The following is a 12,726-nucleotide window of genomic DNA, read 5'->3' as shown; positions in this document are numbered from 1 at the left end:
TCCCCCTCAGCCCCTCACATCATGTTCCATCACCCTTTCCTGCTCCATAACTCCCCCTCATCCCCTCACACCATGCTCCATCTCCCTTCCCTGCCCCTCATCCCCTCACACCATGCTCCATCACCCTTTCCTGCTCCATAACTCCCCCTCATCCCCTCACACCGTGCTCCATCTCCCTTCCCTGCCCCTCATCCCCTCACACCGTGCTCCATCCCCCTTTCCTGCTCCATAATTCCCCCTCAGCCCCTCACATCATGTTCCATCACCCTTTCCTGCTCCATAACTCCCCCTCATCCCCTCACACCATGCTCCATCTCCCTTCCCTGCCCCTCAGCCCCTCACACCCTGCTCCATCTCCCTTCCTGCCCCTCGGCTCGCCCCCAGCCCTCACCCCGGGCCTGTGCCGTGCCCAGCAGTGCAGCCCCTGGGTAACCACTGCAGGTGAGGAGCCAGGAGCAGCCCGTGACACCCGGACAAGGGCACTGCCAGCAGAACCACAGCCACGTCCCTTGTCCCTGCAGCGTCCACCTTCACGTGGCCCCTGGAGCCGGCTCTCTCCTGGCCAGGGTCACCGTGACCCAGCAGCTCGTGCTCCAGGGGCTGGTCCTTGCTGTCTGTCACAAGTGACATCTCCCGCGTTGCCCCCTCGCTCTCTCTCGGTGAGTTTTCCCTCTGCAGGAACACCAAACTGTGAGTTCCCGGTGACTCATCATCACTCCCTGTCACAGCGGCGTCTTCTGCCGTGCAGGGCTGCGTTTGGGAAATGATTCAGTCTGCAGGAGAGAGAAAGCTCCTCCAGTAATGTAGCTCATGCAAGTAGAAGGAAAGCCTACTCAGGGTGTCTGCTTTGAAGGCAGGCAGGCAGAAACAGCTTCCCAGGTGCACCCAAAGCCATGGAAATAATAAAAATATGGATTTTAAGACTTGTCTACACATGGATTTTTTTTTTTTTTTAATAGCTGACTGCTTTGGAGAAAAGTGAGATTGAGAGGTCCTGGTTAGGACATATCAGTAGGATATGAAGGTGGAGGAGTTCTCTCAAAGAACAGCGTTCACACAGTGGAAGAAGCTCTTGAACTCACCATGTTGCTTTCTAGCTTGGTAAAAACACTTTCTGCCTGCACAAGTGCAAAAGAGCCCTGGATTGTGTCCATCTGGCTGTGAGGCAGGAAGGGAAATCTGTGATTTTCCTGAGTTTCTTCCTGTGGTGGACTCAGTGAGCTCCAGATGACTCCACAGTGAGAGACCGGGAGGATTGGAGAGGGAGGATTGGCACTCAGCAGTGCCCTGCATGGCAAATATCATCTCCAAGTTCCCCTTGTGTTTCAGGGAGCTTAAATCCAAGGTTTTACTACAGCTCTCTCTGCGTCTCTGATGAAAAAAATTGAAATGCAAATGACTCAAAATCAGCCAGATGCACCAGAAGGAAAACGATGCTCCGAGAACGAGCTGGCCTCCAACTCATTCCCACCTCGGCTCTGTCAGGGAGCATTTGTGCAGGCAAGAATATCCACACTCTTGTCACTCACAGGGACTGTGGATCTCGTGTGGGGGATCTGGGATGCATCACACACTCCTTCAGGGGGCTGGAGCTTCAAGGGCAAATGAGGTATCTTCGAACATCACAGCCATCCCTGCAAGCAGAGCCCCGTGTCCTCAGGTGCCCCCTGTGATTTGCAGACAGCTCAGGGCTGATGTGCCTCTGTCGCCCTTTGGGGCTGTGTTTAATGGTTGCTCTGAGTGGGATCTGGGCAGCTGGGAGGCGTTTGGCTTGAGTCACGTATCCTTGGAGGAGCTGGAAAAACAGGTCTGGAGCTCCTGGGCCAGGATACAGCCCCATGCCCGGGTATGCAGGAGAGCAGGATCTGCTGGGCTAGGCAATGCTGCCACCTCCTGCCTGCCGGGGACAGCTCTGTGTCCTGGGGACAGCTCTGTGTCCTGGGGACAGCTCTGTGTGTGGGGACAGCTCTGTGTGTGGGGATGGCTCCTTGTCCAGGGGACAGCTCTGTGTCCTGGGGACAGCTCTTTGTCCTGGGGACAGCTCTGTGCTCTGTGTGTGGGGACAGCTCTGTGTGTGGGGATGGCTCCTTGTCCAGGGGACAGCTCTGTGTCCTGGGGACAGCTCTGTGTGTGGGGATGGCTCTGTGCTCTGTGTGTGGGTTCAGCTCTGTGTCCTGGGGACAGCTCTATGTGTGGGGATGGCTCCTTGTCCAGGGGACAGTTCTGTGTCCAGGGGACAGCTCTGTGTCTGGTGATAGCTCCTTGTCCAGGGGACAGCTCCTTGTCCAGGGGATATCTCCACATCCAGATATTTGGTTTAAAATTCCAATTAAACAGCCCTGAAAATGTCAGTTGGAAGGGGAATTTCAGGCTGAGCTGACCCCAGGTCTCACTGCTGCTCATACACAGGGTGGTCTCTCTTCTTCATCTTCTTTCCCTCCCACTCACCCTCTCAGTGCCCAGCTCTGGCAGGTCAGCAGAGCCCCCACGGTCAGCTCAGCTCTCCAAACCTACAGAAAAATTTCCAAATGGTTTCTTCCAGTGCTTTCTCTGGATTAATGTTCTGCCAGGCTGGTGACCCTGATGGAGCTCCAGGGGACAGTTCAAGGGTTGTCCCAGCTTGGCAGTGACATGGCAGAACAACAGACAGGAGGTGTCAGCTGGAAAACTGAAGGAACATCTCCCACTGCCTGGAAAGGAGCTCTGCAGACACCAGGAGAGAGAGGGAGAATCCATGAATTCCCAACCTCCTGTCCATTTATTTTCTACATCTTTCAGGGCCACTGAGACAAAGAAAACATCTTTTTATCTGCATCACTTGGGAGAGTGAAAGGAATAAATGCTCTCTCTTCCCTTTCCAAAAGGCAGGCCAGAAGTCCTGCTGCATGACCAGGCCTCCAGTGTGAGCAGCCCTCATCTTCAGCCCGAGCTCTGATCTGCTCTCTGAAATGTTTATTGTCTCAGAGAGATGGAGAACCCAACACAATTTTACCCCATTTTCCCTTAAGTGAGCAAAATCCAGGTGGGAACAAAACCAAGACACCACCAATGGGTGTCACTGAGTCCTGGGCTGCCAAAATCACCTCAGAATCCCTTTGCTCTTTGCCAGGAGGAGCACGTGAGCTTCTGGCACGACTGAGGGCTGTGTGTCAGTCAGCTCTGGTCCCAGACGTGCAGTGCCAGCAGCTCCTGCTCAGGACACCCTCTGTGCCCTGGCATCTGCCCACACCTCACACCAGGGACCTCTGCCCTCCCTCCTGAGCCCCTGCCTCCAGCTCGGAGCTGACCTCAGCTCATCCTGCACCCAGCTATTTTTAGCAGAGCTTATGGTGTTTGGGAAGAGGGCTGGAGAGGAGCAGCTTGTGCCAGCAGGAACCAAAGCAGCCTTGCTCTGGGCCCCGGTGTGAGGCAGCTCACCCTTGGACACTCCTGCCCAAGGACAGCTGCCTTTGCCAAACCCTCCTGGCCCTCAGGCGGCTCCTGCAGAGCAGGGTGACCTGGGGCTCCCCAGGACGTTGCAGGGTGGCAGGAGGGATCCTGTCCCTCCACATTCCACGGGCAGTGTCCTGCCTGACACCCACCCACGCCGAGGGCACGCAGAGAGGAGCTGCTGGCCACCCCTGCCACGGCCACTTGTCCCTGCCCTGCTGGGGCTCCCTCCCCTGCGCTGGCACAGGGCTGTGGGGAGCCAGCCCAGGGAGCTGCTCCAGGTTGAAAATAACTCCGTTTTTCCGGAACAGTCTGACACTGGCAGCCTTTGCCAGGCTGGATCCCAGCGCAAAGCTTCAATGCCAGTGCTGGCACGAGGCAAGAGGCACCATTATTTTTGGCAAGGGCGCCTGCTTTAAGTGTTTGCATGCAACCCTCAGAAAGTTGTCAGCCCCTGTAGTTACAGCCAGCACAGGAGATGCCTTTTTGCCTCAGCAGGGATGTGAGCAGCCATGAAATGATGGGGTTTCATCTCCAGCACTGCTGCAGGAGAGGACAGCAGGGACCAGGCTGGGACAAGGCTCCCCGACTAATGCCAGACCTTTATATTGACCTCATTGTGTCTCCAGGCAGATCCCAGCACCCACTGCCATCGTGCCTTGCTCAGCCTCCTGCAGGGAAAGGGCACAGCAGGCCCTGGAGATGGGACATGGCTTTGGGACAGAGCCTGGAGCAGGCAGGGACAGTGGCACAAATCTCATTCTTGCACTCCTTGGGTTGAACCAAAGGTGTTTGTGTCCAGGAACCAACAGTGCCCCTTCCAAGCTGTAAGAAGTTAGAGGGGAATTCTGCAGCCTGGGATATTCTTGGCTGTTTGGAGAAAGGATTTTTAAAATACTTTTTTTTTAAGTACTGGAGGAAAAGGGGGATTTTCAAGTAATTTGGATGATTCACAGGAATGTTGTTAGTGCACAGCTGAAGCTCCAGATATGAACTTGCTCCCTGGAAGACTTTCCTGCAAAGTGTGTGGAGCTGAGGCCCAAACTTTCCAGTGATGTCAGGGTTGAAATTGCTTTGAGTGCTTGAGAGGATGCGCTGGGAGGTGAGGAAAGAGAGTCTGAAGGAGTCATGGGCCCAAAAAGATGTAAATGGCAGCACAGCTGATTCACTGCATGTCAAGTGCTGTGGAGAAGTCTTCAGCAGCAGCTTCTCTGGTGCTTTTGAATTAATTACCCTGCTGGTGTGCAGAGTTCTGGTACTTGGCAGCCAAGGCACATTTCCTCAGTGGCTGCTTAAATCAGTCAGGTTCAAATCACTGAGGTGAGTCTGCTCTAACACAAAATAATTCAGCTGCTGGATGACAGCTGATACACCTGGGAGCAAATCATCCTCCTAAGTGCAATTTCTTGAACCGTTTTAGGGAACATGGGTTTATACATGTCGTGTGCTGTGGTTTAGGATGCCGGGGAGGATAAGAGGAACAAAAGCAGCTGGTGCGGTGCCTGAGCTGGTCCCTTGCAGGCTCTGCCTGGGCTGGCTGGGCACTGCTGCTCTCCAGTGGCAGGAGCCAGCTGAGCACGGTCTGTCCCAGTGGCCCCATCACCCTCTTTTTGGGGTGCTCTGGATCTCTTTACACATTGGGGGAGAAATTACGCGGAGCAGGAGTTGAGGCTGAGTTCCCCTGTCAGGACATCACAGTCCCTTCTGTTGTGGTTTGTTTTTTTTTTTTAAAGCAAGTTCCTTCCTGCCTGAACATCTTCTCTACTCAATGGGTGAGCTTTTCAGGTCATTCAGAAGCTGATGCTTGCTGAGATTAAAAAAAGCCCAACAATGAGCTGAGAAATGCTGTTTGATGATGCCTGAATTTTTTTCTCTCCCCTCCTCCAAAGATCATCACGAGCTCCGGCTCATTTGCGTTTGGGAAGAGCACAGGGTGGAAAGTGCCAGATAAGGGGAAAGGCTCATCACATGTAATTGTCAGCGCAGCACTGGAAATATCACTGATGAATCCATCAGCCCCTTGATGCACAAGGCCCTGCCCTCCAACCCCTGGCGCACCAGGACAGGTGGGTCCTCCAGGAGGAGCAGAACGAGCAGATGAAGGGGGAACAGGCTGTCCTGCCTGGATGCACTTGGGAACGAGTCCTGCCAAGGGCTCCTTCACTGCTGGGCCCTCAGTGAATTTCAGCTCAGCACAGGGCAGGGTTTGCAGTCTTGCCCGTGCTGGACACTCCAGCCGGTATTTAGGCACCCCAGGAGTGGCTCTGGGGTCCCACAGGCACCAGATGGGGACATCCAACCTCAGCCCTAGAGCTGGGTGGCTCTGTGGGCACAGCTGGGCCGGGGCTCTGTGACACAAGGCAGCTTGTGGGCTGACCTGCTGCTCAGGGGGACAGCCCTTGTGCCTTGGAGAGCAGGGTGCTCCACAAACACCCAAAGTGCAAACGTGGGAGCAGCAGGGGCCAAGGTGAACCTCCCTTGTGCTCTGCACCGACTGCAGCTCACACACATGGCACCCTCCCTCTGCATCATCCTCTGCTGAGGGGCAGCACATCTGGCAGGGACTGCTCCCTGCTGCAGAGCTGCAGGGACCAGATTTGGCTGCAGAGTGGCTTCATGATGGGAACACAGCTCTGCTGGCCACTGCCCTGTGCCTGGTCTGAAGATACAGACAGAATTATTTGTCACTGCCTGAGCTCTCATAGCCACACTCCCTCCTGAGCAGCTCCTGTGGGTCTGTGGGGTGGTGGCTGATGCCTGGCACAGAAATGTCACCCAGCCAGGACAACCACCCCCATTATAGTGCTGCTGGCTCAGTCCAAACCCCACCAGTACCTGGGGAGCAGACCAAAATCTCGTGTGACTCAGGCCCAGGAGTCATCACCTCTCAGGATCCTGGCTGAGGCAGTCCCCATGCTGTCCCAAGGTGTCCTGTGACCCTGCCTCAGAGGGACACAGAGTGCCCTGTGTCCCCAGAATGTGTGGTGACTGAACAATGTCCCCCCACAGCAAGCCCATGTTCCTGAGCTGGTGGAGCCACACTCTTGGGACTGGAATCCCACCTGCCTTCTCTTGAGGAGATTTTTCAATTTTTGAAACTTCTCAAGAAAATTCAGACATGTGGGACCTGCCTCCCCTGCGCAGAGAGACAAAAAAGGTCTCAGTCCAGAAGGGAAGGAAGGAAGGAGCGCTCAGTGTTCACACAAGGTGAACAAGCCTTGGGGTGCACAGGTGCCAGCGTTCCTCGGGTGAGGAAGTGGTGTGCCATGTTCCCAGGAAGCTCCTGATCTCTGGCTCCATCTCAGGACAGCACGACAGCCATGGCACAGCTCAGCCACACTCTGTGGCCCACAGCAGATGTTTGCAGTGCTCTTGCGCCAGGAATATCCCCTGAGCTCCCCCCAGACCTCCAGCCTTAAGGAAGAGGAGGTGGTTCTTTGTCTTTAATAACCCAAAGGATTTTTCTTCCATGAATTCATCCAGTTCCTGTTGAAATGCTTTGCATCTGTCACATCCTGTGGCGGGGAGCTCCACGGTTTAACTACACCTTGCACCAAGAACCACTTCCTTTTCCTTGTCCCAAACTTCCCTCCGGGTAGTTTCGTTTGGAGCTGTACTCCTGCAGGGGCAGAGCTGTGAGTAATCAGCCTCCCTGCCCTCACACGCCTCCCAAGGCAGGGCAGGTCTGCATCACACCCCTTCTCCTGCCCACGGTGCCATTCCTCATGCAGAGGTTGCTGCAGAGCTTGGGGCACCCCTGCTTCCCTCCCTGAGCCCCTTCCACACCCCTCTGGAGACAAGGAAGCAGGGAGAGCTGCAGGCAGCATCCTCAGCGTGGGCACAGCCCAGCTCACACGGTGCCAGGGCTTCCTTTCTCATCCTCTGCTTCTTCCCTGCTCGTTTCCAGCAGTCGATTTTCTGCTTTCTCTGCTCCAGGCGTTTTGAAATCATCACTTAGCACAACCCCCAAGATTCCCTTCCTGAGAGGAGATGCACCACTCAGAGTCTATCACTGGGCTACCAGTGTTAGGACTGGGTTTTTTTGTGTTTTCCCTGTCCTTTCCTGAGTTCCCTTGGCTGTCCCCTGCTCAGGGACATGGACCAGCAGCCCCAAAGAGCTCGGTGCTGGTGTCAAACACAGTCACTTTGCTGGCCCTGCCCTTTTCCAGATAATTTGTGGACAAACTCAGTGGCTCCCCACAGGTAACATCCCCTAGCTGTGAAAACAAACCCTTTATTTCAGCCCTTCCTTTCCTGCCTGTAACAACTGCTCTGCCTGGCAGGTTTTTCCTCTGGCCCTCCCCTGTCCCTGAGGGGCTCTGCTGGGAGGCCTGGGTGGACATCTCACAATCCAGCTTTCCTTCCCCATCCCTGCAGGGTGGTCCCTGATCCCCCTGGCCCAGAGCAGGAGCCTGGCACAGGGTGTCAGGGCTGGTGGCTCTCCCCAGCATGGCCTGGGGAGGAGCTGGGGCGTGGGCTGGTGAGTCAGGGCAGCTGCAAGAGCCATTATCTCATTAATAATGGAGACTCATTAATAATGGACACGTCCTTCTGACACTGCAGCCACCCTGTGGCTGGAGGGAGGAGGTGAAGCAATGGCTGCTGGCACACAGGGGAGCTCTGCTTTCAGCAGAAGCAGTGGACAGGCAGAGTAACCTTGGACAGGCACTGCCACTTGGGCAGGAAGCTCCACACGGCCAGAGCTGGGCTAACCCCACAGCTATGGGGGATGCTGAGCTGTGCCTGGCACCCAGGCTGGGCTAACCCCACAGCTATGGGGGATGCTGAGCTGTGCCTGGCACCCAGGCTGGGCTAACCCCACAGCTATGGGGGATGCTGAGCTGTACCAGGCTGAGCTGGCAGACCTCAGTCCCACCACAACTGGGATTCCTGGCTGTCATTTTATATTCCATGGCATGAGCTGCTGGGGTTTTTCCACAACAAACTCCTCTTCAGTAAAACACCCTCCCTGCTCTGATGTGACGTGGTGGGGAGAGGAGGACGTGTGGGCAACACCATGAGCTGGCCCTGCAGCCTCTCTGCTGCTGCTGAGGCTCCAGGCACCTCTGGAGCTTTCCTTCCACCTCCACCACTTCTCATCCCTTCTGGCTTTGCTCAGCCACATCTTCCTGCTTTCTCAGCCTTGGCACCTGGCAGCCCCACCAGCCCCAGCTCTCTGAAGCCTCTGGTGATCATTTCTCCCAAAATGAAGGGGGACCCAGGCATGAAAGAGCTCATGGCCATGAGCTTCCCCAGGCTGTAGCACAAAGCCCAGGGCTGCCCAGCCCTGCCCTCCTTCCCAGCAGAGCCTGGAGCTGGTGACCTGCCAGGTCTTTGCTTTAGGTGTCCTCACCGTGCTGTGAGCCCAGCTGAGCCCCCTGGGCTGGGTTTCTGCCCTCAGCAGTGAAACAAGCACCCAGTGGCTCTCACATTTGTCTGTGGCAGAGACACGAGCCCTATCATGGCACAGCCACTCCTGGGTGCACCAGTGGGCAAAGGGATGGGGAGGTTGCCCAGGGACAGGCTCGGCAGCTTGAAGGGGCTCTCGCCTCCCTGCCACCCCTCCTTTCTCTCTGAAGCAAGAGAAGCCAGCTCCTGCAGCTCCTCCTGCGCAGGCAGCACTGCTGCTGTGGCTCCAGAACAACCACTGCTGCAGGAGTTTGCCTGGAGGAGCTGGTGGGACTCCAGAGGTGTCTGATCCCAAAGCAGAAGGTGACTCTCGAGGGGATGTTCCTCCCCTGGCTTCTCACTCCCTCACCTTGCACAGGAGAGCGGCAGCACCCGGGGGTGGCTGTGGGCAGGGGGTGCCCGGGGTGCCCGGGGGTGTGGGGTGCCCACAGGGAGGAGGAGGAGGAGCTCACGTGGAGTTCCAGCTCCATGGGTGGGTGGTTGTGATGACGCAGCAGGAGCAGAAATCCTACAAAGTCAGGCAGGGAGGAGATCATATTGGATCAGTGGAAATGAGTAATCAGCAGAAACCACCAGAATTTTCTGAGCTCTTCTTACTTTTCTCACGTCTTGTTTCCTCCTTGCTGCAGGCAGAAGGTCCTCAGTGGGTGCCTTGTGGATGTTTTGGGCAAGGAGTGTTGTCACTGGCACTGCCACATGGGGTGTGTGTGGCCCTGTGTGGGGCTGGACTGGCCTGGGGACATCTGTCCTTCCTGCCAGAGCTGCAGGGTGCTGAGACACCTCCATCTCTGCCTGCATTCCAGCCAGGTGCCCATGGACTGTGCCCACCTCTGCATGCTCCAAGATGTTCCTGAGAGCAGGATCCTCTGTCAGGGCAGAAATATGAATATCTCAGTGCTCTCACACCAGCTCTGGCTTTCTCCTTGAGCTGTTGGCAGCACCAGCTGGCTCAGCTGGCTACAGGGATTTGTGACAAGTGGGTGAAAGGCCCAGAGGCACCAGCCCTGGGAGAGAAATGGAGATCTTGGTGTAGGAAAGCAAGGCAGGGCAGCAGAGGAGAGAGGGAAGGACCTCAGAGGCTGGTGGACATGAAGCTTCAACCACAAAAACACGGATCCAGGAGGATCCATGCTGCAGCCTCAGAGAGGCGCAGAGGGGCTGATGCCTCCTGCATGAAGGACACCTCTAGGCCCATAAATAACCCTCTTGCAAATAAAGAGCTGACTCTTCATTTATTCTGCCTAGATCTAATCCTATCTGCTTATTTTTAGGCTGTGCTCTGCCTCGTGGTGCAGGCAGGGCTGGAGGCTGCAGCTCCATCCAGACCCCTGGAGCTGACACCGTTTCCCCCTCCCTGGGAGCCCTGGCCGAGCACCTGGCTGGGGTCATCCCCAGCAGGCAGGCACAGCCTCCTCCCCTCCTAAGCACATTAGCTGGGCAGGGAAGGAGGAAGAGGCAGCAAGGACATCCCTGTGGTTATTCAGGAGCTGCTCATGCTGGTGGCGAGCACAGCAGAATGAAAATCTTTAATTTCACAGGCTTTTTCCTCCTTTCCAGTGGCTGGAGCTGCACAGCACACACAGACAGTGGAGCTGCAGGCAAAGTCCACTCCCGAGCCCTGCCTCCCTGCGTGGGAGGAAGTTTTGTGATTAGGGTGCACCTGGGAACACATTCTTGAGCTGCTGTTTTTCTCCCTGTGTTTTCCTTCCCACCAGGTCCTTTCTAGACAGGAAAGAAATCCCAAGAACAGTAAGAATGGAAGAGATTAAATGGAGGAAATGCAACTTTCCTGTACAAACCTGCTGCTGGGGGAGGAACCCCCACCTGCTGTTTTCAGGCAGAGCCTGAGCTGTGGTGCTTTGCACGACTGGAAGCTGTGTTTATTTTCTGAGCAAGCCCTGTGTAACTCCCAGCTTGTCTGGAGCGCTCCCAGAGAGCCCCCTGATGGCTTTAGCTTTCATCCCAATATCCTGAGCGTTAATGTTTGGAGTAGCTGGGAAGAGGCAGAACAGCAGAAGGCTTTGCAGGAGCCAGCAAGTTCAGGGTGAGATGTGGGGTGGAGATAACCCCATTCCAGGGTGAGTGACGCCTTCTGCCTGGATGCTCCTGCCTCCCATCCAGCTCCCTCTTCCCGAGGCTTTCAGCACGTCCTGTTTTGAGCCAGGACCATCATCAGGTGCTTCTCCAGCCCTGGCTGGGGCTGTGCTCATCACACAAGGAGTGTCCCAGGGGACTGAGTCCCACCAGCCTCATGGGGTTGGGTTTTTCCTTAAATACTGCCAGAGGAGGGCTGGCAGAGCTCTCCTGCTGTGGCAGTGGGTGTGGAGAGGGCTGGGCAGTGCCGTGGAGGTGGCTCACCCTGCTCTGTGAGAAGCAGTTTTGCAATGAGGTTGCACAAAGCTGGCTCTGCTGCAGGAGGAGCCAGTCCTGCCTCCCGGCAGGATCCCACACACGGTCCCACAGGACACCCCACTCCCTGCCACAGCTTGCCAGGTTGGTGTTGGCAGGGTGGGGGCACACCCAGCTGGGTGCCAGGGGACAGCCCACCCTGCTGGGACACTTCAGACGCTGAGCACAGCCTGGGACACACACACACACACACACACACACACACACACACACACACACACACCAGTGCTCGACCAGCCGGCGCCTGTTTGTTTTCCTCGTGTAAGGAGAGCCGGGCCAGGGCAGCCAGCCTACTGCCACACCTCCTGGAGAGCCTGGAGTGGTGACAGCACTGTCACACCGCTGCCGGTGCTCCCTGTGCCACCCAGGTGAGGCGAGGGGAGCCCCAGCCCAGCCCGGGCTGGACGGGAGGTGTGAGGTGCCAGCAGCAGGGCAGGAAGGAAACAGCTTGTGCTGAGGGAAGGAGCTGTCAGGAAGGAGGACAAGCCCATCCTGCAAGGAACTCGCTGGAGCCAGGCTATCCTGCCTCTGAAAAAGCAGACTGGAATGGGAAATATGCCTGAGGGATATTTCACACCCGTGGTGTGAGCTGGCCGGGGAGGAGCTGGGGCTGGGGGTGTTGGTCCTGCCCGGTGGGATGAAGATGCTGGGGGAGGAGGGAGCTCTGCCCTGCTGGGATTCCCTCGTGGTTCCTGTTCTGGATCTTCCACAATGTGCTGATGGGAGCAAAGCAGCTGCGATGTGTCCCCATGGCTTTGTTGGACATCGCAGTAAGATGGAGCTGAGAACTCCTGGCATCGGAGCAGTGCCAGCCCAAAGTTCCTCTTGCTGCTTCAGAGAGCACCTGGGCAAGGACTGAAGCCCTCTGCCACCTGAAGGGAGGAAGGACATCTGTGTGCCCAAGGCCACAGCCAGGTAATGCCCTCGCTGCCCAGCCATGTGTGGGTCCCTCCTGTGGCCGTGTCACTCCCTAAGCCCATGTGGCACAGACCAGCCTGGGATGATCCTCCTGGGGGCTTTACCCCAGCCACCCACCCAGCCAGTTCCATGAGTTTTGTCTCTGTGGGCAGGATGGGAGGCAGGCAGGACAAGCAGAGGGACAGGTGGCCTTTGTGGCAGGACAAGCAGAGGGACAGGATGGCCCTTGTGGCATCAGCACTGGCTGGGAGCCAGTGCAGCAGGTGCATGTGGGTCCCCGTGCTGCCCTGTCCAGCCCATACCAGAAAGGGTCCCACAAAGGGACCAAGAGGTGCCAGAGAGCTTGTCCTGGCCCATGGGGAGTTTTGGATCCGGTCACAGACGCTGCCTTGTCCTGCGTGAGTCACTGAAAAACTCAGAGTTCTTTTCACAGTGACACTTTCTGCACACTGTGGGCCAGCCTGGAAAAACCCCGGTGCTGCCATCCCCTCCCTGTGGTCAGGACAAGGGAGCAGCCTCACAGCCTCGCTCTTCTCAATAGCTTGTTTATAAGAATGCAAA

This window comes from Passer domesticus, chromosome 13 (assembly GCF_036417665.1).
Source record: "Passer domesticus isolate bPasDom1 chromosome 13, bPasDom1.hap1, whole genome shotgun sequence".
Lineage (NCBI taxonomy): Eukaryota > Metazoa > Chordata > Aves > Passeriformes > Passeridae > Passer > Passer domesticus.
The sequence above is the reverse complement of the archived record's forward strand: the minus strand, read 5'-3'. Positions refer to the sequence as shown.